The 27,808-nt window shown below is 48.1% G+C and overlaps 1 protein-coding gene across 4 annotated transcripts in view; it reads right to left on the reverse strand.

The window, feature by feature from the left end:
* tinc (transmembrane protein tincar) overlaps positions 1-26,839 on the reverse strand; it is a 44,339-nt gene extending 17,500 nt beyond the window's left edge. Inside the window, exons 1-2 of one of the 4 annotated variants that reach the window (XM_076526024.1) lie at positions 26,113-26,839; positions 23,761-25,923 (exon numbers count right to left, since the gene is read on the reverse strand). The gene's annotated coding sequence lies outside the window, so the exon portion shown is untranslated. Of the gene's footprint in view, positions 1-23,760 lie in introns of all 4 variants that reach the window. The other 3 variants (XM_076526025.1, XM_033476902.2, XM_076526026.1) reach the window with 3 other exon arrangements.
* Positions 26,840-27,808: the final 969 nt, after the last annotated feature.

Raw genomic sequence — 27,808 nt, forward strand, 5'->3', positions numbered from 1 at the left:
CCACCCACGTCCTACGCCCTACGCCCTACGCCGCAAGATTTTCCAACGACGCGTTCCTGGCTACTTTAAGCGACTGTGACGTTGAAAAATGTTATTTCGAGCAGCAGGAGGGTCCGGCCCATGGCTGGACCCTGTAACGCGAGCTGAGTGGGTTGGTCACCCCGGAAGTTATCGGAACCCGGGAAACGCGCGTCCCCGCATCTCCGATGTCCGCTGGAACTGGTAACGAATCGTTCGACACTGTGCACGGTGGCCTGGAAACCACGGATTTGAAAGGTTCCGAAAATAACCGTGTCAAACTGTTATACATGTTGGCAACTCGGAAGCCGGTCGTTGCAAGTCCATTGGCCTTAACATCGAAATGAGCGGAGATCTTGCAAATTAGATGTGAAAAATAATGCAAAATTTTTTCAGATTATGTTACAATAATATATGTAATAATGTATAATATAATATATTATTATATTATTGATATAATATAATAATATATATAATAATAATATAATAATTATAGTAGTATACAACAACACAATATATATAATAATAACATCATAACAAAATAATCTGATCGCAGATTTACGCGACAGTGTCGCTCGTATCACGGCAAGGAAATTTTCAAGAAACAAAGTGAAATTACTCTTCAACCATTAGTATTACGGCTAACGAAGGTCAATACTTTTCTACTCAGAATTCGACGCTCTTCCATATTCCGACATAAAAAATATAACATTCTATTCAAAACAACAAATTCGATCTTCGAATCTCCGAAGCGCCTCCGCCTATGAAAAAAATAAATGCACTGCACGATACACCCGTTTAAACCAAGCAACATTTCTATACAACATATTTTTCGCGCGACGCATATTTTGGAAGTTATAGAGGAGCAAACGTGGCAGCCCCTGTATACAATTCGTCCGTTTTATTTTGGCCGCGCGAAGACGCTTCCCAGACCGCTGTGCGGCGAGACGCGTCGATTCGGTGAAATTTCGAGTTCGAGAGCTTGGCGATCCAATGATCGCTCCGCGATCGTAAGCCCGAAAGCATGATTGGGGAATGCACGATCGGAGGAACCGGCGAATAATGTTTCGGCGCTTGCGCCCCCATGACGCGACGGTGTACAAAGTTGAGGTCGCGCCCGGCGACTACTAATCGTCCAACCCCATCGCATCGATCCGTTCCATTAGACCGGTGCATCCGAGCCTCGAAGAAGCGGTTTCGACCGGACCGGGAAACGCTGACGAGTCCGCTCGCTCTCGCGTTTCTATTTCTAGCGTTCCTACGGAGGGAGAGGCTGCTGCATCGGCCGAGAAACGGACGGCGGATAAGAGCACGCCGGTAAAGATCGATATAGAGGGGCACAGGAAACCCCGATATCGTTGCGGACACGGCGATCGGGGGATTCGCGAGGCGAGATCGCGGGTCCGCTGTGACTGTCTCGTTTACGAGCGGATTTCTTTTCGAGCCGAACCGCCCTGTGTCTCGCGACCACGTGAGTCAGCTTGTCGCCATGGCGACGCAGCATCCCTCTCGCTGAGAGCCGCACGACTTTTCGAACTCTGTTCATCAGATACAGATCATGGCATTTCTACGTACAAGTGTAATAAAATATATAATACAATATAGCATAATATAATATAATATAATATAATATAATATAATATAATATAATATAATATAATATAATATAATATAATATAATATAATATAATATAATATAATATAATATAATATAATATAATATAATATAATATAATATAATATAATATAATATAATATAATATAATACAATATAATACAATACAATTATAATATTATATGATATGATATGATATAATATATATAAATAATATAAAATAATATAATATAAGAATAATAATAAAATATATAATATATATAATAATAATAATATATAATATATATAAGAAGAAGAAGAATGCGATCTTCGAGAGAACATCAATGATTTTCACGAGATTTCATTTGTTGCAAGTAGGGAAGACAAGGGTTGAAAGTTCCGACTTTAAGAAAACATAAAAATTGACACAGTTGCTTTCTTCGTTTCTGACTAATTTATTGTCAAATTTGTTCTACTTTAAGATTGTCTACTTCAAGATAAGTTTTTCATGGAAACTCGTTTCTTTTGCGGCCAACTCAAGCGGAACTTCTTACCCCTTTGGGGGGCAAATTGTCAACGCTTTGGGGTAAGTTGTTACTAAGAAATGAATAATACTTTCTAATGAGATATTTTCTTCTCCTATTATATAATGATATTATATATAATATATAAAAAATATAAAATGTATAATATAATATACAAATAACAATAATATATAATATATAAAATATAAATAATACGTTTAAATATTATTTTGCACATTCCTCTTCTTTTGCAGCCCTCCTTTCTAATTACGTAACCACCCATTATTTCCATCAATGTATCATTACATTAGACGATCAAGCACAAAATGCACACTTCATTCCATAATTTCACTAGAAAATCTAAGCATTTCATGATTAACGGCCCAATACATACGATTTTTATTACGAACGTTAATGTTCCTATACAAATCACGCGGACAGCATTTCGTTCGCGTTTACGCGAAAGCCGACGCGGCCGTCTACGAAGCGTCGTTCTACGATGATTTAGGAGCAATAATCTTTCGTGCCGTCGAGCAGTTTAAGGACCGATGCCCACCAAAGACCGCCTTGTGTCGGGCATTAAAGCGAACTTCGGGGGAACATGTGGTTCGCGCGCGCCTTCTACCCCCGTGGGAACAGAAAAATGCCGAGGCTCGCCGGGCTCGGGAAAACGATCCCGAACGCGATCGACAAGAGCGGTAATCAGATATTCGAAATCCCTTTTTTTGCGAGCGTTTCGACGTCGTTGGTCCGATTAAACCGTGTGTATTAGAGCGTCGAATTAGGTGCGAGGCGCCTTTTCACTTTGTACAGTAATTTCTCTCGGATTCGCGCTCGGATTGCGGCACAAAAATGGACAATTTGGGAAGAGCGGATACGATTGCTATTTAGTCAATAATTATAAAAACGAGTCGCGAGACTTTACTGTACTTTAAAGCACAGTACTGTACTTTAAAACTTTTAGAGTAAATAATAAGATAAATTTTATCGAGGAAACAAGTGCAATATTCTCTTAAACTTGAAACATTAAAATTCAAAGTTACAATCTCAGTTGTTGTAACAATAAACGTAACTATCCAATTATCAACCCGCGGGCCATTATTATTATTATGGTATATTGTATAGATTATTATTGTATTTATTATATTATATTTATTATTATACATAAACATAGAAATTCAAAGTTACAATTTCAATTGTTATAACAATAAACGTAACTATCCAATTATCAACCCGCAGGCCATTATTATTATTATTATCATTCTGGTATATTGTACAGATTATCATAGTATTTATTATATTATATTTATCATTGCACAGTTTGCGATGCTCCGATCGTTCTTCCTCATCGATAAGCGAGTTCGCCGGCCGTTGGCAAGCTCGAACGAATATCGGTTGAAACATCGTCGCAGCAGCCGACGTCGGGGGCTCATCGGAGACCGATCCAGCTTTATCGGATTCGCGACCGAGAGCTGGCCCATGGATGGACCCTCGACCTGCATTCTACCGTCGAGGACAATACAGAGACCCCTTCTGTTTGTCGGTCAACACCGAAGGCATCGATAGCGTCGACGAGTTGTTGGCGGACGGCCAGCGGCCACCACCTTGTTACCGCTTTCGAATCAAAACGCGTTTCATTACCGGCCACGTATTATACGTGCAGCCTGCTGCACCGCGTCGCATCGTCTCGTGCCCGCGATTACGATCTATTCCATAGCAATTAGAATTCTCGAATCGAATCGAGCCGAATCGGATGAATCGTATCTTCGCACACAACGAGAATCCCGTCGGTCTAATCGGCTTGGACAAGTTCGCGTGGCCCGACGCGAGAACAACGGATTAACACTGGATTGCCGGGGCGAGCCAAATTGACTCGTTCACGATTTTATTGCTGCATATATATATACATGGAAAAAGTTAGATAATTCATTTTAAAAGATACGTTGGTTTTTGGCAGAACTGTGAAATGTATACGAATATTAATTCCTTCCCCTCCTCGTTTCTTAGCTCCAAAACTCTATGTGCGGTGTATATATTTTGAAGGATGCTGGTCAAACTGAAATTAGAGGTTCCTGAGGTGATTTGGAGCAACTTTTTCCTTTGCGAAAATGCGATCTGCGGCTTCGTTTACGAGTTATTAGTAAACAACGATGATAGCGCGCCTGACGCCCCGCCCTCGCGACCACTCCCGCCGCGTCAGACGACCGGCGCGACGCGGCATTGGCCGCGAGGGCGGGAGCGCCGGCCACGCTCGCTCTCCGATTGGTCAGCGTTTTTCGTTAATAACTCGTAAACGAAGCCGCTGATCGCATTTTCGCTAAGGAAAAAGTTGCTTGGAATGACCCGAGGAACCCCACATTTCCCGGAAATACAATGATCTTGAATATTTATTTATTACTTGATATTATAAATGTAATAGAAAAATCTGCAGAGAATGCAGATTATTATATCTTCATTTTTGTTAACTTTCAAATGTTGATGCTCGAGTCAAATTGACTCGTTTCAGGCGAAATAGCCGTAGTCAACGCGTAGCGATTTTCGACACGAATTGTTCAACAGTTACGAATCGGGCCAGGCATTAGACACAGTCCTCGGCCTGGCACGCATCGCGTGCACGCCTAATTCCCGCACGCTGTCCGCTCAATTTTCGCTTCAACGTTTGGTCCTAACGTGCTGGGATAAATATAGATCGATAGGCGAGCGTGCGCGAGGGCTAACCCGCAGCCGGTCGCGATACGGAAAATCGCGTTATCGTTGAATATCCCCGGCGAGTCGCATCGACGAGCAACGCGCGCGTGCCAGGAAGAGGATGCTATAATGCTATCTCGTCCGAGGCGATCTATTCGAGTGGTTGCTGCTCGATCGACGTCGGCGTCAAGAACATCGGCAAATTTCAGGGATTACGCTTTGTGCAAACGAGCAAACACGACAAGAGGCACCCGAAAGAGATCAAAACTTCCGTTTCGCAAGTGTTCTACAAATGAGACAGAAAGCTATCGAGACAGTTAATCGATGATTTGAGTCACGATATGGTATGATTTTTGTTTATTTTTATTAATCATTGATGCTGGTACACGATTGCAGAAGAAGCTCGCCTCAAAATGACTCGTTGAATCCTTTTCGATTATAAATATTTAAGATCGATGTGATAAAATTGCTGTTCGAATATAAATATTTAGATTCAACATAATAAATATCAATTAATTAATGTAGCAAGAGTTCTATCCGAACAGAAATGTACTTTTCGGTGTAATAAAAATTCTGTTCAATAACATTTAAATTCGATATAATAAAGATTGTATTCAATAATAAATATTTGGATTCGATATAATAAAAATTCTATTCAATAAAAATACTTGAATTCGATATAACAAAAATTCTGTTCAATAACGAACATTTGAATCGTGGTCATATTTACAATAACATTAGATTACTAATAATAATTAGATAACTAAAATTTCGCTCAAAAAATAACGTTCACCGGTCTCTGCATAGATAATGCCGGCGTTTCGATATTTCGCGGCGGTGGCGAACGCGTTCTCGATTTCGCCTCCCGCCGACAGCTCCGAGCAGCGGACAAAGGAACAATGAAAATCGCGGTAACGGTGTTGCTCGTGACTTTTGACTCGCGGCCGGTGGCTCGTGAGTATCGTGACTCGCGATACACGTGCGCCGCGAGCGTGAGCGCGAGCTGCAGCCGGAAATCGATTTTCCATCGAAACGACGTCTGCACCGCGGGATAGCTAGTCCCGCGGTTTCAGGAGTTCTGATTTCCTGCCTGTCTCTCTCTCGAATGCCGACGTCGCCGCGTCGCTCGGCTCGCCGCGAAGCTCCCCTCTCCCGTCTTCCTCGCGCCGCGAAGCTCCCCTCTCCCGTCTTCCTCACGCCGCGGAGCTCCCCTCCCGTCTTCCTCGCGCCGCTACGCTGCGCGCCGCGCTGAAACGAATTTCCACGGCCGTGGTCCGAGCCCGCCGCGACACACGGACCGGATGTGCACGATCGTTTCGAAACAAGGAATCGGCTGACGCCGCCTCGTGGAACGTCGGCGCATCTCCTCTATCGATTCGTCGCGGCGCACAGCTCCGTTTCCGTCGCTGCTGGCATCGTCGCCGTCGCCGTCGTCGTCGTCGACGTCATCCCGTATTTCTCTCCGTGGATATCATTCGATCGGAGGAGGGAGGGGGGGGGGGGGGGGGGGGAGAAGTAAAGGAAACGAGACGATCGGCGTGTGCGAATCGTTCAGTCGTTCAACGGCCGGGGGGATTCCGTAGCACGGTAACACGGTAACACGGTAACACGATAAGCCTGGAAACGCAGCTGCCAGAATGTTTCTCGTCGACGCGGGTTGCGTCGGGTCGCTTCTGCCCAGCTTTCCCCGGTAAATCGATAGAACCAGGCCAGTCGATGCCCGGAGGACCACGATTCCACTTCTCTCGGGAATCGGAGGAACCGAGCCAAACAACTTGTTAACTCGCCGATCCGCCGTCCCGTTGTTCCCTTTATCCAGCGAAATTACAACAGTTTCTCCCGGAAATGCCAAATTTCGGGTTCCTTTGAATTTCCTTGGGCTGGCCCGACGCCTATGTAATTTTCTGCTACGTCGATGCCGAGGTTGTGTCAAGGTTTACTCGAATAACACGAGTAATTAGTTTGATGCAATGTGTTATCGTATAGTTATTTATCCGGTGGATTTTACAATTGAAAAAAAATTGTTTAGTATGTTAATAGAAAAAGTAATAAAAATATATGCGCTAAAATTTGTTTTGTATAGAAAAATTGGAACGGTGGAAAGAATGACCAAAAACCAGTTACAGTAATTTCTCCCGGAAATGTCACATTTCGGGTTGCTGTGAATTTCCCTGCGCTGATTCTACACGTATGTAATTTACTGCTACGTCGATGCTCGCGACGCGGCGCGAATTCCCAGAGGACCACACGAAACGGTCTGTTTGGATGCGAGACAAGAAAAACCGCGGTGCTACAAGGTACGTGACCAATCTGCTTGGAATCGTGTCACGTGGCCTCCGAATCGCCCTCGAATCGTGTCACGTGGCCTCCGAATTGCCTTCGAGACTCGTGGGAAAGAATTAGAAATAAAAATGTTTCTATCTTAGCATTGCTACTTATTCCTTTATTTATTAATACACATCGACATGCCGGCCGCTGCCTTTTTTTGCCGACCGCCCCGAGTATTCTCGGATTTGCCGGTTTTAATTCCGACCTTCGAACGTTTCCGGGAGAAATTACTTCTATTTCTAGGAACGCGACACGTTCGTGACGACGACCGCCGGAAATCCGCAAGCTTCGATCGCTATCGATGAGTCACCGCGACCTCGGAGAGGAGCAAAGACGGATCGAAGATTGTTTCGAGGTTTTCTCGGGGTTTCCCCGGTGACTCATCTCGTAGATTCACCCTCGGTTCAGCGTCCGTTCCGTCTCTCGCCCCGATCCGGCCGCCGATTCTCCCACGAAACTACTACGAACTCGCGTATAGCCGTTCGCTGCGTGGTCGATAGAGCGTTCATATCGCTCGGTATCGGACACAATTCGACGTCTCGATATTTCAGACGATCAAAGCCGAACCGCGAGAGAAAAGAGAGAGAGAGAAAGAAAGGACTGTTTGAATTTAATGCAGGTTCGATCGAGTTTCCGGCCCGGCCAAAACCAATTAACTTATTCGATGGCATTCGACGAAATTTCCTCCCCGTGTCGGCGCTATTCAAACGGATCGGAAAATCTGATCAAAGAGAGATCGAGGATGAAAAATAATGGCCCCCGATGCAACGCGTCCTCTCGTCGTGCCTACGGATTTCCGCGCGGCACCGTAATTAGCGAAATGGTGGAAGAAGGTGGGCGAAGAGGGATGGAACGGAACACCGTGCCATTTCGAATTCCGTCGCGAATCGCGAAACGAACGCGCGTTTCTCGTTTTCGTTATTCTTTGCGACTGCGATGCCGTTTTCGCGCCACCGCGACGATCATTTCTCGTCTTCGCGCGTTGCCCTTGTTGAAATCCTTTTTTTTTGCTACCCGCGATCATTATTATGGAATTATTTCTGGCACTGCACTTCGCGCATTAGGTTTCGTTAAGGGAGCGTCTAAAATGTTTTCGTAATGCAAATAGGCTGGCGGAGCCAGTTACTGTGGGGCGATCAATTTGAAGCAACTTTTTCCTTTGCAAAAATTTTCTCCGAGGCTTCGTTTACGAGTTATTAACAAAAAACACTGACCAATAAGAGGCGAGCTCGGCTGGCGCGCGGCGGCCCAGCCAACGAATGCACGGAGCCCAGTTCCGCTCACTGGCTAGGTCGTCTCGCGCCAAATGATCTCGCATCTGATTGGTCACTGTTTTTCGTTAATAACTCGTAAACGAAGCCGCGGATTGCATTTTCGCTGAGGAGAAAGTTGCTTCAAATGACCTCAGGAATCCCCTACTTTCGGATTGCGAGACATATATATATATAAGAGTAAAGTAAAATTATTATAATATATATATATTATAATAATTTTACTTTACTCTTATTTAATAAGACATATTAAATTGTTGTACTCGTTTGCCCCATTTATCTCCGAATAAAAAAAGTTTTATATTATCTTATTCGATGGCGTCGATTGGCCGGCCGACAGTAACCGGCTCCATTGTCCCGCCGTAAATATTTCCTACCGTTCCTTTATCATGCCTCGAGTATTGTTGTGTAACATGATCTCCGCACTGCATGGCCTCACGCTACAAACTAGACTGCGTGCAACACCATTTTCTGAGATTAGCTTTGCATGAACTTAACTATCCCATGTCGCCGTTCGATCACAATTACCTAATGATACAATCTCGCCCCGTCATCTCTTGGGCATCGTAGACTCACGTATGAATTATAGTTCGCGTTTAGGCAGTTAAATGGCTGGTTTTCAAGTCCACGGACATCTTATCCCATTTCAGTCGTTCCTCGTCGAGACGAGAGTTTCGCAGAACTATGCGTACGGCCCATTCAATTGTTCCAGTAGAATTTTCATTAACACTTCAACGGCCGCACGTCTACGCAATCAAGCGTCGCCAGGGGCCGGCAATATTTATGTAAATTCACGGAAATAATTCGGTATAATAATGGTTCGGCTTATTGTACGATGTCTCTTATTTATTGGTTTATTATAACGAAATGTTAAACAAAATAGTGCAAAATCATGAAATAAAATTGCTATACGAAACAATTTGTACGCTGGCAAACTGCATTTTCTACCAAAAATAACCAATAATTAATAAATCACCAATTTTAAAATAGGGAAAAATGTTTCCCTTTGTCGTGAGGGGGTTGAAGAGTCCAAAACGCGAATTACTATACAAAACAATTTGTATACTGGTAAACTGCATTTTGTACTAAAAATAACCGATAATTAAATACGATAATCACCAATTTTAAAATGGGGAAAAATGTTTCCCTTGGTCATGGAAGGGTTGAAGAGTCCAAAACGTGAACGTAAGTGAATTAGCATTTAGCAGTTAGTGATTTAGCAAATTCTAAAATTCGAACGTTTATTGAAACGCCGCGAAACGTTGGCTCGCGTGGAAAAAAGTCGAAACAGAAATAGAAACCGATGGTATCGTGACCGTAATATTTAGTGAAAAAAGCGCTACCCTGTTGGCTGTTGCATTTCTCTTCTCGCGTTTTCGCACTTCGATTCGCGAGAGGAGCAACGGAAGAGAGAGGCGGGGAGTGTGTCGCTGCATTTCCCTCTTTCTCTCTCTCTCTCTCTCTCCTCTCTCGCTCTCTCTATCTACCATAATATCTCTCCCGCTCCATGCCGTTCTTCCTATTCCGGGTTCTCGACTCCTGTTTCTCGTTTCCCGTTTCCCGTTTCTCTCCTCGCCCACGTGCCCTCCCATTTAATCAATACCCGATGCCGCACACTGCTAAACACCGGCAACCTAAATGGGCTTTATACACGACGGAATACCGGTGCGTTTCCAGCGTGGACTGCGATCGGCGGCTTGATCCCCATGTAAATTCCAAACAATATCGCGGAGCCGCGCGCCGGTTCTTCGCCCGCAGACGAACTCGCCGTGGAAAAAGGTAAATCCGTCGTGGCGGGATAACGCAAACAAACGGATACAAACGAAGGCGGCTGAACGCGAACGAAAGACCCGCGAGAGAACCGTCTCTCTCTCCTTCGTGGTTACGACGTCGTAATATTCGAATGTAAATGAACGATCGCGCAACGCTCGTTACAGTAATGTCTCCCTTACTGACGCTCAGATTGTCCACTAAAATGGACAATTTGGGAAGAGGAGATACGATTAGTCGAACCTTGCGGCGCGTTTTTATAATCGTGGACAATTTATAACTATAAAAATGAACTCGAATAATAGTATCTCCTCTTCCGAAATTGTCCATTTTTGTGCGCAATCTGAGCGTCAATTAGAGAGACATTACTGTACTTGAGGCGGCTACAGTAATGTCTCCCTTACTGACGCTCAGATTGTCCACTAAAATGGACAATTTGGGAAGAGGAGATACGATTAGTCGAACCTTGCGGCGCGTTTTTATAATCGTGGACAATTTATAACTATAAAAATGAACTCGAATAATAGTATCCCCTCTTCCGAAATTGTCCATTTTTGTGCGCAATCTGAGCGTCAATTAGAGAGACATTACTGTACTTGAGGCGGCTACAGTAATGTCTCCCTTACTGACGCTCAGATTGTTCACTAAGTTAGATCATTTGGGAAGAGGAGATACGATTATTCGAGCCTTGCGGCTCGTTTTTATAATTGTGGACAATGTATAACTATAATAAATCTCTTCTTATGAAGAGCGTCAATAAGGGAGACATTACTGTATATCGGTCGATCGAAAGAGGAACCTAATATAGTTTTTCTGACCCACTATATTCTCATTTTGTATAACCTAATGCATTTTATACGTATAATTGAATTTTGTGACCAGTTATCCTTTCAGCAGTTCTACAAATGTGAACAAATCTGATTAATAAAATTATTTTGAAACGTGACATAACAATTTCCAACGGCGCCTTAGAGTCGCCATTCGAGTGGAAAGGGTCATTATACATCTTCTCCTCTCTTTTTGCATGGAAACCGACCGCTTCGAGTGCTTCGAGCCGTCGGATCACTGGATGGTGGAATAATCGCGCCCGGCAATCAAAGATAATGATCATCGAGAAGAGAAAATGTGTCGCAGGAAGCGGGCAACGCTGGTTCATTGGCGTCGGTCGCGTCCAGCGGCTCTCCGAAACACGATTAACAAAGAGTCCGGGAAAAGCTCGACACGTTTGCCGAGGGTGCTGATCGTGTAAACCGTACGTGTGCCGATACAAGCAGCGCTCCCCCTTCGGAGCGCACGAGGCCAAAGAAAATAAACCTTTCGCCATGCTCGATCGTAAATACTCGCGCGAGTTTATCGCGCGAAACGATAGCAGACCCGTTTGTTTCTTTGCTACCACGAAGGAAGCAGCCGGTTTTTCAGCTCTGCAAAGAAGAAGGAAACCCGTCGGCGGTCTCTTCGGAACGGAAGGCAGGAAGGAAGGTAAACGCATACGCGGATGTCACGTAGACGGTGATCGATCGTTTCGAATACGTATTGAGAAACGCGGTGTAGCGCGGCGTCTGCGTACGCTGAGTCTAATATCGGTTATCCGGAGCTTCGTGTCTCGTCGAGATCTCACCGGATCGAGAAAAAGGGGCGTGCAGATTTGTTCTTATCGCGCGGCGCGATTCGATCGGGCCGCATCGACGACTGGCCGGAAATGGAATTCGCTGCGATCGCGATAACGCCAACGAAATCGATACCGCGTTTAGAGTACATTTGGCGGCGGCTGAAAAAAAACGGAGCCGTGGAGGAGAGAGGAAGGGAGAGCGTTTCGTCCGGGAGCCGCTAGAGGACACAACGGCGAGGCTATGCTAGCGTGTCATTGTCTTAGCTGTGGTAGGAGATTCCTGAGGTGATTTGAAGCAACTTTTTCCTTAGCGAAAATGCGATCCGCGGCTTCGTTTACTAGTTATTAACGGAAAACGTGGACCAATCGGAGAGCGAGTGCGCCCGGCGCTCCGCCCTGACGGCCGATGCCGCGTCGCGTTGCCTCTAGTGGTCGCGAGGGCGGGGCGTCGGCGTGCGCGATCGCTCACTGGTCAGTGTTTTTCGTTGATAACTCGTAAACGAAACCTCGGAGAAAGTTTTCGCAAAGGAAAAAGTTGCTTCAAATCACCTCAGGAACCTCTCGTTTCCGGATTGCGAGACATTTTCGGGACACCCTGTATACAAATCGAGGCGAATCGGTTACTTGCGGGAAAGGAGGTAGCCGCCACAAGTATAGTAATGTCTCTCTAATTGACGCTGAGATTGTAAATCGCGGAGAAGACTCCGACACCGCGAACGTACGCGCATTTCCGTAGCCTGGAATCGCCGATACGACGCGACGCTAGCGAGACGACGAGGGTGCGATTTCATACACTCCGGCGAGGATTTACCTCGCTCAAACTTTCCATTTATTTCTTCGGCTCTTCAGGCGGATCTTCGGCACGTTTTCGGTCTCGGTTTCGCGTTCCGGGGGTCGAAATCCCGAAATGATTGCCTTTCGCTTAACTCCGCCGGGCGGACGGAGGAACACACGAGGGGGGCGACGATCGGGGAGATTCGAACGATTTCGTCGTGGCGAATCGGGCGTCCGCGATCATCGGGAAAAGTCTCTCTCTCGAGAAAAAAGAGTCCGGGTCCGCGGCGCGTAATCGGCGTGAAAGCCGGCGATCGAAGAGGGTAGCGGAAGGAATATAAAGCCGATGCTCGTCGATGCAAATTTATGCGCGGCAACGTGTAATTTTCTTCAAGGTCCGATCCCGTCGACGGAAATAATCGCGCGGCGATCGAGACGATCGCGCCGGGACACACGAGGCGGGACGAGGCCACGCGTCGCGAGTTCCCGTCGGGCCCGGGGGCCCGATCGGCTCGGGTACTTCGACCCGGCGAAAGAACGGAGGGAAAAATTGGAGTCCGGGGAAAATCTCGTGCTCGCTCTAGCCCCGATATATTCGAGGATGAACGAGAGGAGCGACGGCCGGTCTATAAATGGAACCCGGCGCGGCGCGGCGGGGCGGGGCGAGGCGGGGCGGGAAAGGCGGTGAAAAGAGACTCGAACGAACGGTGCGCTCGGCTCGATGTGCATCGGAAACGTCATCTCGTCGCCGCTGGAAAAGAGGCGGAACGGAGAGAGAGGACGGGTGAACAAACGCCGGACAACTATCGGCCGAGTACGACTTAAACGCGAGTACACGCGGAAAAGCGCGCATTCGGAAGCAAACGTTCCGTGCCACGGAAGCGTACACGGGGTTCGCGGAGGAGAGGGAGCGGCACTCGAGCCATTGTGCATCCGTGTATCGTTGCAGCGTGCACCGTGCGCACGGCATATCCTATCCGGTGTACGGTACACGGCGTGCCTATTCCAGGCTGGAGCCGGGCACGGCTAAACTCGGCACGGAAGAGCCGAGCATCTTTTGTGGAAGATAATGAGAAGTATTCAATTAGTCTGCGGCTGGCATCCGACGCTTCCTTCCAGCGAACCATGGAACCGTGGAATCGTCGTTTCAATCCCGATGCGCCGCGGGACGAAATTAGTATCCCGCTCGGGCATATTTAAAAAGCTTTAAAACTACTCCCGGAGTTTCCTGTTTTCTCTTCGCCGGAGAGTATAATCAGAATACGATCATTTCGCCCGGAAATGCCAAATCTCGGGTTGCCGTGAATTTCTCTGTGCTCTGGCGCCTACGCCTGTGTAATTTGTTGATACTTCGACGGCGGCTGAGAAGACGGAGTTGTGGAGGAAAAGGAAGGGAGAGCGATTCGTCCGGGACCCGTTAGAGGATACCGATTTCATCGGTAAGACTGTTCTAGCGGGACATTGCCTTGGACGTTGGGACGTCGGACGGACGGACGAAGTTTGTATGTATACATACAATCTCAGTATTCTCGGATCTGCGCGACTTAGTATTCTCGGATCTGCGCGACTTAGTACTCTCGGATCTGCGCGACTTAGTACTCTCGGATCTGCGCGACTTAGTACTCTCGGATCTGCGCGACTTAGTACTCTCGAATCTGCGCGACTTAGTACTCTCGGATCTGCGCGACTTAGTATTCTCGGATCTGCGCGACTTAGTACTCTCGGATCTGCGCGACTTAGTACTCTCGGATCTGCGCGACTTAGTATTCTCGGATTTGCGCGCTTCGATTCCGACTGCCGAACAATTTCCGGGAGAAATCACCATGTAATGAAAATACCTCGGTCGTGGTAGATCGGTTCAAAGCGAAATTTCAAACCGCGAGCTGAACGAGAAGCGGCTGGATCGGAGGCTGGTTTGAAGCTGGCGGGGCAATTTCGATGAAAGTAGTTTCGATCGATCGCCCCGACGGCCAACGTCAACCACCGTCGGGCGACTCGAACAGCAAAACTACGAATCCACCTGTAATCTTCGTTCTGGTTGCGCATCCAGCCATTGTTCCGCGTCTCCTTTCAATATATTCGACGGACCGTGCCGTGGCTGCGCCGCGTCCGTTCCGCCGGTCGTTCTTCTTGTTTTTTTTTTTGCAACGACGACGGCGATCGGGCTCTCTCTATATTGCGCCGCGAATTTTCGACAAGACAATCTCGCGGTGCGTTCGCGGTTAATTAATTCGCGAAATTAAATAGAAATTAAATACGCCAAGCGTCGAGGATCGAGCCGAGCCGAGCCCAGAGCGAAGCCGAGGGCCGACCCCATCGGCCAGAGAGGGATGTTCGATTGATAGGGATCGAGACGACCGGGAATCGAGAAAGCACTTTAGGTAATTGGATACCGGTAAATCTCATTAGATAAACTCAACAAGTACCCAAGCGCGGCGACACCTGCGTAGGCGTGCTTCGTCCGTTAGTAACTAAATACGGTGCTAACCAGGGGGAGGGGGAGGGGGGATAGCGAGGATGCATAGCATCGACAAACTATTTTGTTGTGCAAATACTGTTTCTAAAAAGGGAGAATTGATTTTTCTCTTCTTTCCTACCCGTTTTATACTTATATCATTCGCATGATTTTCAACAAACATTTAAACACAATCGGCTGTGTACTTTATTCTCCCTCTATTTCGCTATATGCTCTTCTTGGAATTTTGTAAATTGTATCGTTCTTACTTCGATCTTTATGAGCTTTCTCCCAAACCTTAGCAAAGTCGTTAAATCAGGTCGTGTTTTTTTGTCGCTCGGCGCTAAAAGGGTTAAACGCCTACCCCTTGCTCTTTTAACACCCCTTTGCACTCGAAGCCGTTTTAACCGTAAATCTAAATTAACATTCCCGACTTATGGTACTTCCATTTTATGTGACAAAGTGCATTTTGTGCATATGAAATTGAGTCTTGTGACTCATGCAACAGTTAGACTTCTAACAATTTTTTACGTCTAAACTTTGATAATATAACAATCGTCTTGAAACGTGAAGTAACAATTTTAATGGTGCCTCAGCTTTTACGGATGACGGGTTGCCGAGGCATCGAGGCCGACGACAGAGATTGCTTTGCTCCGATTGGCTGCCGATTGTGTATAGGACAACGTTCGCCGTGGCTTGGGTGCACGGTGAAACGGAAATAATAATAATTCAGTTTCAGTTACCAATTATGAATTAATCCCCGCGCTCGAATATATCCAACGAAACAATGGTCGCCGGCCGAAACGTTCGAACTCCGAGGTTCGGAAAAAAAAAATGAGCGAACCGATTATCGCGGATGATCGCCGATTATTCGAGACGCGTTGCTCGCGAGGAATTCGATACGAGGGTGTCGAGTTTCGGGCCGGTGGAGAACGCTCGAGCTAACCGAGTGCGCGAGCCACCTACGCGGAAGGCGAAGAGGGTGCAGCAGCACCCGCGGACTACCGCGATTCGCATTCCGCGGGATTCCGCGCGATTCTGAAGCAGCCGTCGCGAGCTCAAAGCGACCGACGCGACGGTTTTTCTGGTTCGAAGGGAACGTTGAAGAGCGGCGGGGACGGAATGAAGGGGCGATAGCGCGGCGGGAGGGAGGGGAAAAAGGCGAATGCGGACAAAGGGGTAAACGAGGAGGAGAGATCTCCGCTGCGACGTCGCGGGGAGATTACAGGCTTCGCGGTTCAGCGTCTCCGGGAACGAGTGCGGAGACAGGGGGGAGCCGGCGTGTAATTTGCAGGAAATTAGCTCCTTTGAGCGGGACGTCGGAGTAAACATCGGAGCCATCTCGCCCCTTGACCCAGATTCTTCCGTCACTGTCAAGTTCCCGCACGATTATAGCCGGCCGCTTGACCACGCGGAAACCGCGTCGCCCTTCTGCTCTTCCTCTCGAAGAGAGATCAGGATCGCTCACGGCACCGGCTCGGCGCCGCCGAAGCGAATCTTATCCGACGACGAATCCCGCGCACCGTTACCGGCCGATCGACGAAACGATTCAACCGGCAACCGGCTCGAACGATCGACGCGAACCGGCTTCTAACTGCGATTAAGATATCCGCGACATCGCGACGATCTATACGCTGTCCGCGCGCGACCGGTCTGATCACGACGATTCGATCGCAGGCGTCGGCTTTTCTCACGGCGTTCTATCCGCCCGGATCGCTTGCTCTCGTTAGAAAAACATCGCCGGGGTCCGTTTGCTCGTGTTCGCTCGTGAGCAAAGTCGTTTCCGCGTGCCATCTCCTCGCGTCCCTGACGCTGCGACGAAGCGCGCGGAGAAATGTATGGAGTAATTTTTCCCGGAAATACCACAGTAAATCTCCCTGCGGTGGTCCTACGCCTATGTGATTTATCGCTGCGCCGATGCTAAGGGTCGAGAAAATGTCTTGTTGCTGAATCATATCACGTGGCCCCCGAATTGCCTTCGAATCGTGGCATATGGTCTCATAGTTGCCTTCGAATCGTTTCATGTCTCCTCTGAATTGCCCTCGGCCGCACTTCGCCTTCGATTCGTGGCAAACAATTAGAAATCAAAAAGTTGGTCACCAGCAGGCGCCGCTGTCTCTTTTCCCCTACTGCCCCGAGTTTCTATGAAAACGAGCCGCTAGACTCCCTTAATCGCGTGCGTCTCCTCCCCCTAAATTGTCCATTCTCGTTCCCAAGTCGGGGAGGAGGACAATCGCAGAGAATCGACTGTAATTCGTGTCAGTAGCCCCGCGGCAGAGCCGAATCATGTCACGTGGCCCCCGAATTGCCTTCGAATAGTGGCACGTGGTCTCATAGCTGCCTTCGAATCGTTTCATGTGTCCTCTGAATTGCCCTCGGCCGCACTTCGCCTTCGATTCGTGGCAAACAATTAGAGATAAAAAAGTTGGCCACCGGCAGGCGCTGCTGCCTCTTTTCCCCTACTGCCCCGAGTTTCTATGAAAACGAGCCGCTAGACTCCCTTAATTGCGTGCGTCTCCTCCCCCTAAATTGTCCATTCTCGTTCCCAAGTCGGGGAGGAGGACAATCGCAGAGAATCGACTGTAATTCGTGTCAGTAGCCCCGCGGCAGAGCCGAATCATGTCACGTGGCCCCCGAATTGCCTCCGAACCGTGGCACGTGGTCTCATAGTTGCCTTCGAATCGTTTCATGTGTCCTCTGAATTGCCCTCGACCGCACTTCGCCTTCGATTCGTGGCAAAAAATTAGAGATAAAAAAGTTGGTCACCAGCAGGCGCCGCTGCCTCTTTTCCCCTACTGCCCCAAGTTTCTATGAAAACGAGCCGCTAGACTCCCTTAATCGCGTGCGTCTCCTCCCCCTAAATTGTCCATTCTCGTTCCCAAGTCGGGGAGGAGGACAATCGCAGAGAATCGACTGTGATTCGTGTCAGTAGCCCCGCGGCAGAGCCGCGAGTGTAATTCTTTGGCCGGTGTGTGGAACAGGAGGCGTTCCGTGTATCGATCGGTCGGAAATAGCGTTGCAGGTCAGCACGCAACTTTTCGCGTTAACCGTTATATTATCGACCGTTCGCGTCGTTCGCAAGTTTGACAAGCGGGGAAGCACCGCGGAATCGAAACCGCGCGTTCGACGACGCCCGCCTCGCCGCTTCTTCTCTTCGACGCTTCCGTCAGGCTCCTTCTCGTTGTTTCACGCTCGCCCCGGCTTTTTTATTTCGCTGGCCGGCGACACGGATGTATCGACGGTGTGCCGTGAAATTGGTGCGCGCTGAACGCGACGCGGTGGGAAAGTAGAAGCGAGGGAAAACGAGGAAGACAAAGGAGAGAAAAACAAGGCGAAACAAGGCGCGCGACGGGGCGAGGCGAGGCGAGGAGCAAGCCGGTTACCGAGAAGAACGCGAGACCAGCGCGTCGCATGGGCATATAAGCAGAGGCATATATAGGCATAGGAGTGCACAATAAGTGTCGAGTTACGATAAACTGCTAGGAAACAATGGAGAGCTCGCCGGAGCAACGTGCCCCAAAGTGTGCAGCCGGGTTTTGACTATCGGGTTACCGAACGGTTGCGCTCGCCGTTCGCCGGGTTGCAAACTGCGGCCAAAGACGAACAACAAAAAGTGGCGTGGTCCCGACGGAAAAAGCCGACGGCGAGGCGCGACGACGACGACGACGACGACCAAGTTTCCGCGGCTGGCCGGGCCGAGAGAGAACGCGCGCGGTCGATTCGATTTTGCTCGTTCCGATTGCTCTCGGGGTCTCTGTACACCGCCGGCAAGAATACGAGAACGAGAAGAAGACGGGAACGAGAACAGCCGGGGAGCGAGCGCGTGGGCGTGGCGGCGAGTTCCGGCCGCTGCAACTCGAACAATCGCTGCGGGAAGACGAGGGGGGCGGAGGGGGCGAAGGACCGCGAACAAAGTATCGCGTAGAAATCGGCCGTCGAATCTCGACGCGGGTTTCCCGATCCGGTCGACGTCGCGTGGCCCGCTGCTCTAACGTTTTCCAGTTGCCCCTCGATTTCCATGCTATATCCTTCTTTTCTCCGCGCGCGTAGCTTTTTCTCCCGCGAAGCGATATCGTCTCCTTGCAACGCGGAAGATCGTTACCTCGTTCCGCGTGCACGCGTAGATACGTGTTCCACGTTTCCAGAGAATGTGGCCGAGGCTCGTTGTAACGGGTGTTTCGCGTCCACCCAAGCGCGAGGCGTTCTCCGATAATTCTAGGATGTTGTTCGGACTGAGACGCTAGATCGCGGCGATGCGATCAAAAACGATCCAAAACGGTACGAGAGGAGAGATCGGATCCGGTCCGGTACCGATCGAACGCGTATCGCGTTTACATAATCTTTGCTTCACGCCCGATTTAACCCTCTACGGGCGCCGAAGCCCTTTTTCTTAACCCTTTGCACTCGAGCGGTGACTCGGAGGCAGCGCTAAAATTTGTTGTATCACCTTTTAAGATCATTTTGATATTGGCGAAGTTTAGATTTCAAAAATTGTTAAGAGTGTAAACTGTTGCGCGAGTCCCAAGTGTCGATTTCGTATGCGTAAAATGCATTTTGTCACGAAAAATAGAGATACTATAAGTTAGAAAAATGATTTTATATTTTCGGTTCAAATAGCCTCGAGTGCAGAGGGTTAAATATCAAGAAATTTATGCAATCGAAACTCGACAATTGTAAAGAAGATATTAACCCTTAGGGGAGCAAAAGTATTTATTTCCAGTTTACACACTGTCAAGTCCAGACGGTTTTTCAGACGAAGAGAAATTTTTTACTAAAAATTATTCTATCAAATATAGAGAAGAGATATTCACTTTTTAAATAAAACTTTGTTGAATTATTTTCATCGGAACAATCGTGCCTATTCTTCCAATGTTTCCTGCCAGATTTTACGGTTTTATCGATTTCTGCCGCCTGTAAGGCGGCATTGGACCGTTAAGGGTTAAAGAAGATATTATTAAGAAGAAATTTACCGGTTCGAACAATTTTATTATAATTAATTCGCTTTGTAACTTTTCCGTGACAACGGCCTACAATGTTTGCGCTTCTGTGGCTAAAAAAGTTTAACCGTGAAATTCCGTAAAACAGTTTGCACTTTGATCGATCAGATTGCATCGATTGATATTTCAGGTTGACGGTTATGTCAAGATCATCGGCATTGCTGTCAACCGTCATCGACATTATTATTGCTTATCTCAGAGACATTGTATAAGTAAAACGTATAAGTCGTCTTATGAAAAGAAAACCAGAATTATTTGGTAATATATTATTGTAATATATTACAGTAATGTCTTTCTAATTGACGCTCAGCTTGTCCACAATTATAAAAATGAGCCGCAAGGCTCGAATAATCGTATCTCCTCTTCTCAAATTGTTCATTTTTGTGCACAATCTGAGCGTCAGTTAGGGAAACATTGCTGTATTTGGTCGACATATTATCATGTGACCTACTATCGTTCGAAGATCATCGAATGCTTCGTATTCTTTCCCAAAAAACGACGAAACAGAGAATTCGCGGAATTTCCAAATTACTTTATCGTAGAATCCTCTCTGCGTTTTCGCGCTCGGTTACGAATACGCGAGCGCGATTATATCAAGATTATTTAATAACGACAAACAAGGAAACGGGCGGACTAGAATCGGGAAAGCTGGTAACCGATGAACAAAACGCGGACAAAACCGTGGTGCATAGAAATTTGCAGGACAAAACGGGCTTGAACGAAAAGAGCAACGTCGGATGCACATCGGCGGCGGAAATCGGACGCGCGCGGACGCACGAGAGCGTTGTTCCGTTCGCGCGTTTAACGTTAACCGCGGATACAGATTTCTTGCGATCTCTTTCTCTGCGCGTTAGTCGGCTGGTCGGGCCGCTCGCCGCTCGCCAGGACGAAAAGCCCGAGCGAGCGGCGGAGGTAGCACGAACGAGAGTAGAAAGGAAAGGATCGCATACCTGTGGAGCAGGTGTTCCATCCAAGACCGGCTTTTCGTTCTTTCTCTTGCCGCGTGTACCCGCCGCCGCGGCTCGTTCGCAACGCCTTCAACCTACGTTGCGCGTACTCTCGCGCGCGCAACTACAGGGTGTCCGAAAAATGTCTCGCAATCCGGAAACAACGGGTACCTCGGATCATTCGAAGCAACTTCTTCCTTTACGAAAATGTTCTCCGAGGCGTGGATCGCGAGTTATTAACGAAAAAGCAGCGACCAATGAGCGTGACCGGGCGCCGTTGACTGGGCCGCCTGGCGCCAGCCGCGCTCGCCTCTCATTGGTCGCTGTTTCTCGTTGATAACTCGTTAACGGTGCCTCGGAGAGAATTTTTGTAAAGGAAAAAGTTGCTTCGAACGACCCGAGGAACCCGCCACTTTCGGATTGCGAGACGTTTTTGGGACACCCTGTGTACCGTTTCACTGCAACGCAACGAAACGCAACGGTAAGCTCGCGCGTAGCGTGACGCGCTCGGTTTCCGAGCAAAATGGCTCTCGACTTTCTTCGAGATCCGGCGACAAATTTATCCGAAAGGGAGACAGGGAGACACCGGCCTCCGTAGTAACCCTTTTTGTTCTTCTCGCGTTACCGCGAGGGTGAACGAAACGACAAAAATAACCCCGAAGGTTGCTCCTCCGCGGCAGCAGCCCGACGAACGCGCGGCCACGGGAACGGAAGCATCCGGTTTTTCGAACGGACGACGACGCCTTCTCGGGGCTCGAACGACGAGCGCCTTTTTCCGATCGCTTTCGATCGCTTCCGGCCTGGAAACCGGAGCCCCGCCGGATTCCTCCCCCCGGAAAAACGGATCGAGGCGTTCGAGCGACGTCGTCGCACGGTTCGCCGGAGTCCGGCCGCGATCGATTTCTCGCATAGCCTGGCGAGAGAACTCGCAGCTATTTCTTCAAGAATCCTCGACCTATATAATAGGAAACTCGTGGTCGACCGCTGTTCACTTAACCACGAAACGTCCTTCCTCTTCCACGTCTTCTTCTCCCCTCGGAGGGAGACGCGGATATTCGACGTCGATCGGTGAAAAAACCGTGTTTTCGAAAAACGGAGAACGCGGATATCCGGAAGACATGCGAGGCATCGAGGCAGGCGTTCGAGCGAGAAACCGGGAATCAAGAAGCGAAGAGAGTCGTCGCAGCCAGTCGTCGAGGCACGTGCCAGTAGTACAAGCGCGGCACCGCAGCAGCAATTATTACGCAACGCGGTGAACGATGAATGAACCGAGAGAGAACTTGACGGTACGCTGACTTTCACGGGTGCAGACGAAGCCAATTATCAGCCTTCGGTGCAACGGATGCACGCGCCGTCCCGGTTGCGTTTCGGTCCGGCGTTGCACCGCGTTGCACCGCGCGTTGCGTCGCGCGGCGCCGTGCGTTAACACCTGAAGCGAACCGGTTGAACGTGCGCGACCGGTCGCCGGACAATCGATAAAAACCGAGCAAAGGTTAAACAACAGGCGAGCTCGCGTTAGCCGGGTGGCACGCGCGCGCCGAGGAAACCGTAGGAAAAATTGCTCGCGTTCGAAACCGGAAGACACGCGACCCGGCTTCTTTTCTTTTTTTTAACGAAACGCGGACACTTTCACGCGCAACCTCTGACCCCGAACCCGTTCGATTCCGGTTCACGAGAGGAGAAAATACAACGTGTCCTAATCTAAGTCAACGTCGGACGGCAGATCGTTGCGAACGCGACGGAAAATCGAGGGAAATCGAGGAAAAACGATCTCTGTAGTGGCGCCACGTTGCGAGCGTTTCTTTTTTTTCGGAGCGTTGCGCCGAAATATTCGTCACGGTGATACGGTGATTCTCTAATTGACGCTCGGATCGTCCATAAAAATGGACAATTTTGAGAAGAGGAGATACGATTGGTCGAGAGACTTGCGGCCAATTTTTGTAGTCACCGATAGTCAATAATTATAATAAATGTGATTCAAGGCTCGAATATTCGCTTAGTACATTACTTTTCGTTATTACTTAGTATACAGTAATGTCTCTCTAATTGACGCTCGGATCGTCCACAAAAATGGATAATTCTGAGAAGAGGAGATACGATTGGTCGAGAGCCTTGCGGCTAATTCTTGTAATCACCGATTGTCAATAATTATTATAAATGTGATTCAAGGCTCGAATAATCGCTTAGTACATTACTTTTCATTATTACTTGGTATACAGTAATGTCTCTCTAATTGACGCTCGGATCGTCCACAAAAATGGACAATTCTGAGAAGAGGAGATACGATTGTTCGAGCCTGGTGGCTCGTATTTTATGGTTATCGATTGTGACAGGACTCTTTCGCATCCGAAAGAGGTCGAATTCGCTGCTCGAATTCAGTTTGTTCGAACGTACAGTAATGTCTCCCTAATTGACGCTCGGATCGTCCACAAAAATGGACAATTTTGAGAAGAGTAGACAGGATTGTTCGAGCCTTGCAACTCCGGTTTCATAGTTGTTGACAATCGATAACCATAAAAGACGAGCCACAAGGCTCGAACAATCGTATCACCTTTCCCAAAATTGTCCATTTTTGTGGACGATCCGAGCGTCAATTAGAGAGACATTATTGTATATCATGCCTGTCACTACAGAATCGCGCGAAATAATTTGCCCACGGCGACGAGATTAACCTATAGAAAATGTATGTTATCTCGTATATGTATTTCGCCCGATGCATCGTCGCGAAGCAAAAGCGAGCATTCGCTGGAAAATACGTAGAAATACGATGAAAGAGTCGACTCACCTCTCTATGGTCCGTGTTCGATCTCGAGGGACGAGAAAAATCGTGCGGAGAAAATCGGTGTCCTCGCTGGTCCTCGGGGGGGATGAGGCGAAAATTCGGGAAACTGTCACTCCGCGCGCTGCATTCTCTCGGATCGCCGTTAAACCGTTGAAACGCGACACCGAAACTGTTAAAGCGGTCCGATATTCTGGTGTCTACGTCGTTCGAATCTGCAGCTGCCTGTCGGCGCCACCGACGACGTCCCTCAGGCACGGTCCTTCGAATTGTCTCCTGATTCGTTCGGACCCGGTGCGGTCTATCATGACCGATCTCTGCGAGCGACCGCTCGGTAATCTGTCGCAATTCGGCGCAACACCGTGCGAGCTTTGTGCGGGCCGTTCGATCGAGGCGCGGGGGCCAACGGGGACGGGCATTCGCGAACCGTTCGCGGGCACCGGCCACCAAACAGTTGTCACGGTCTCGGACCGGTCGACATTCGAATCCGCCGAGTCGCGAACGCGAACCGGCGCGGTCTCGCCTCGCGGTTCCGAATCGGTGGTCCCTCAGCGAAAGGAGAAAACGGGACGCGGCGGCACGGCTTCGGCACTCTGCATCACACAAACACGTCACGAGAGCACGAGCACGGGCACGGGCTGAATCACTGGCACGGGCGACGCGTCGCGGTCGACGTCCACGCTCGTTCTGAGGCGAGGGACCCGGTACTACGACGATGGTGGCGATGGCGACGACGATGGTGGCGACGATGGTGGAGGGAATGGTGGCGATGGTGGTGCTGCCGATGGTGGCGCACCCGCACCCTCGCGGCTCCCATTGGCCCATCGGTCGGCGGCCACCGACGCCGACTATCGCACACCTTCCTCTCGCAGGGGTTCTCTTAGACGCGCCCTGGCAACCGTCCGGCCAACTATTTTATCGACTTTTCTTCCCGACGAACTTCGAAGCGTTTCCGTGCCGGACAACCGGCCGATCTAACAGCGATCGAATCTCCTCCGCTCGCGACGATCGCGTTACGTTTTCGATTCGAAACGATGCGCGGTATTTGATTTGAAACCTAGTGAATCGGCGCTAGATTTATGAAACGCGTCGTTTCGACGGGTTCCAAATGTTTTAATTTGCAATTAGAGAAATTATATTAATCTCATTGGATGCAATAATTTCATTAGACAGAAATTATAGTGACGGCTGAGGTTTAACCTCAGTTTAATAGAGTATTAATTAGAGTAGTAATTAGAGTAAACCTCGAGTTTAATTTTCTAATAACTTACAATTCCTTGTAACGACAGATCGGTGTACTTTGGAAAACATGCCGGCAATACGGTAATGTCTCTCTAATTGACGCGCAGATAGACCACAAAAATGGACAATCCGGGAAGAGGAGATACGATTATTCGAGTTTATTTTTATAGTTATAAATTGTCCACAATTATAAAAGCGAGCCGCAAGACTCGAATAATCGTATCTCCGCTTCCGAAATTGTCCATTTTAGTGGAGAATCTGAGCGTCAGTAAGGGAGACATTACCGTATCTCGCAATACGAGATACTTTTAGATCTCACAGTTTGGATTTTCGACGTTTCGATTTTATAATGCCGGAGTTTTCGAACCCGTCGAATTCGAATTCAATCGCGAAGCGTTAAATAGTTCTGATGCGAATTGAAAACTACGCGGCGCAGTCGTCCTAGCAACCGAAAAGTTGCCACAGTTCCCTCGACGAACTATAATACCGCGTTGCTGCACCGGACAACGAGGCGCATCGTTTTACTTAAACTTTTCCAATTTGCGAGTTCCGTGGCTCTGCGGAGACGAATATCGCGACCCTCGCGCGTTCGTTCGGTTGCGCATGGAAACGCGTCTGAACGCGTAGAAAAGCCGGTTTATCTTGCAGCGCGTGAAATCACGCTTCTTTTCAGCGACAAGTATATACATATACATACACATGTGTTTCTATTCCTCGTCTAGTTTTGCGTTCAGCCGTTCCCGAGTTGTAAGTTGCGTGAAACCTTTCGCGGGACGGGCTATGATCGGGAACTCAGCGACCTTGTACGTTGAAAGCGTTTCGACAGAGCCGTCGACTATGCTCGTGACGTACTTGATCCGGATTACGAAAACGCGATTAGCGATCCGATCGAGTTGAAACGTTCTTGCGACTCTTCTTCGGGAAACGCTGCTAGCAGAATCCGACGGACGCTGGTTATACAGGGTGTCTTGTTTGAGCGGGTGCAGCAGGCTGTCTCGGAAGGAGTTATAGTTATTAAAACAATCTTTTTAATAACTTAATTACTACGACTAAACCTTCCGAGATATCCTGCTGTACTCGCTGCTTAACAAAATTATTCTTTTACATTTCTATTACCTCGTGATCGGGATTCGTCCGTGAATAAAGTAAACTAAGAAGTGTGTTCGTCGATCGAGAATTCGAGAGATCCGTTAAAAGTTTCAGGATCACGGACAAATGTCGCTGCTCGAAGGCAAGAAGGTAATTGCGTGATAACGAGGGTCAGAATCGTGAGTGAGAAAGAGTCTCTCGGTTGTGAATTCGTTCGGCGAGATCGGTGACCTCTAACCTCCGCGCTCCTCTGTTTCTCTCTCTCTCTCTCTCTCTCTCTCTCTCTCTCTCTCCTAGACAGCATCTCCTTTTGTTAACCCAGACCTGGCAAACGTGTTCTCATCTTTCTCTCTCTCTCTCTCTCCGTCTGCCTCTGTATCTCCAGTTCTACCACTTCTCTCCCACCCTCGCCCAATCTTCCTATACGTCCATCTCCTTCTAGTTTATCGATTGCGGCACTGGCCTTAACCACGGTAGCTCGACATCAATCGCCTGTTCCCATCGCGTCGAATCGCGAAGATTAGGAACAGCCGAATCGTGTGCGCCGTACGCTATTCGGAAACGACGAATTGCGATAGGTCATCGATCGCGGAACTTCTACCAGCGTTTCACCTACTCGTCGCCTATCCTAGCCTTTAACACATTAAATTCTTATGTTAATATTGTATAATATTATAATATATAAATATATAATATAATATGTAATGTATAAATAATATATATAATATTATATTAATATTTATATTAATATTCTATAACGTCATAGATTTTATATACATATAATATTAATATATGTATATTACAATTAATATAATATTATAATATGTTATATTAGCTCTGCCTCGCTCTAATATACAAATGCAGTGCAATATGAAATAAATAAATAGACATCTGAGCTCATTTGAAGTAACTTTTTCCTTAGCGGAAATGCAATCTGCTGCTTCGTTTGCGAGTTATTAGCGAAAAACGTTGACCAATAAGAAGCAAGCTCGGCTGGCGCTAGGTGGTCGACCCAGCGAGCGATCGAAGCCGCTGATTGGCGGCTGATTGGTTTGGCCGCCTAGCGCTGAGCGTGCTTGCCTCTCATTGGTCAACGCTTTTCGTTAATAACTCGTAAACGAAGCCGCGGATTGCATTTTCACAAAGGAAAAAGTTGCTTCAAATGACCTCAAGAATCATCCTATTAACATAATTATGAGACAGCCTGTATAATTCCGGAACAACATGGTTTCATAACCGGGAGAGCAACCGATCTAGCAGTGGGCTATCAAGACGATGCTATTCGCACAGATTTCCAGGAAGCTTCTGACTCATCCTAGCACACTGATCCCTCTATCATCATCATCATCAAACAGATTCAAGTCACTCGGTCCAGTCTGAAAAAAGTTATTGCATCTTAAAATGTGTACTCGCTGAATGTTATCAGTAACCGTATGTTAAATATACTGCGAAAGAGCTCGTTGAAGAGCTCGTCAACGATGAATAATAACAATAACAATAATCGACACAGCGGTCGAAACGGCGAGAAGATAGTCGATTTAAAAGGCTGCCGGTGATTTTCTCTTCGTCTACGCCTTGCCACGGGAGGTAGAAAGCGAAGAGTGCGACCCCGACTGGTCCTCGAACGACTAGTTGGCAGATGGCACGCGTTGAGACCTTGCTCGGGCCCTTCCACGGGCCCTCGCTGGGGCCCCGGCTCGAAAGGCCTCCTCTCCGGAGTGGC

This window comes from Megalopta genalis, chromosome 13, assembly GCF_051020955.1.
Source record: "Megalopta genalis isolate 19385.01 chromosome 13, iyMegGena1_principal, whole genome shotgun sequence".
Lineage (NCBI taxonomy): Eukaryota > Metazoa > Arthropoda > Insecta > Hymenoptera > Halictidae > Megalopta > Megalopta genalis.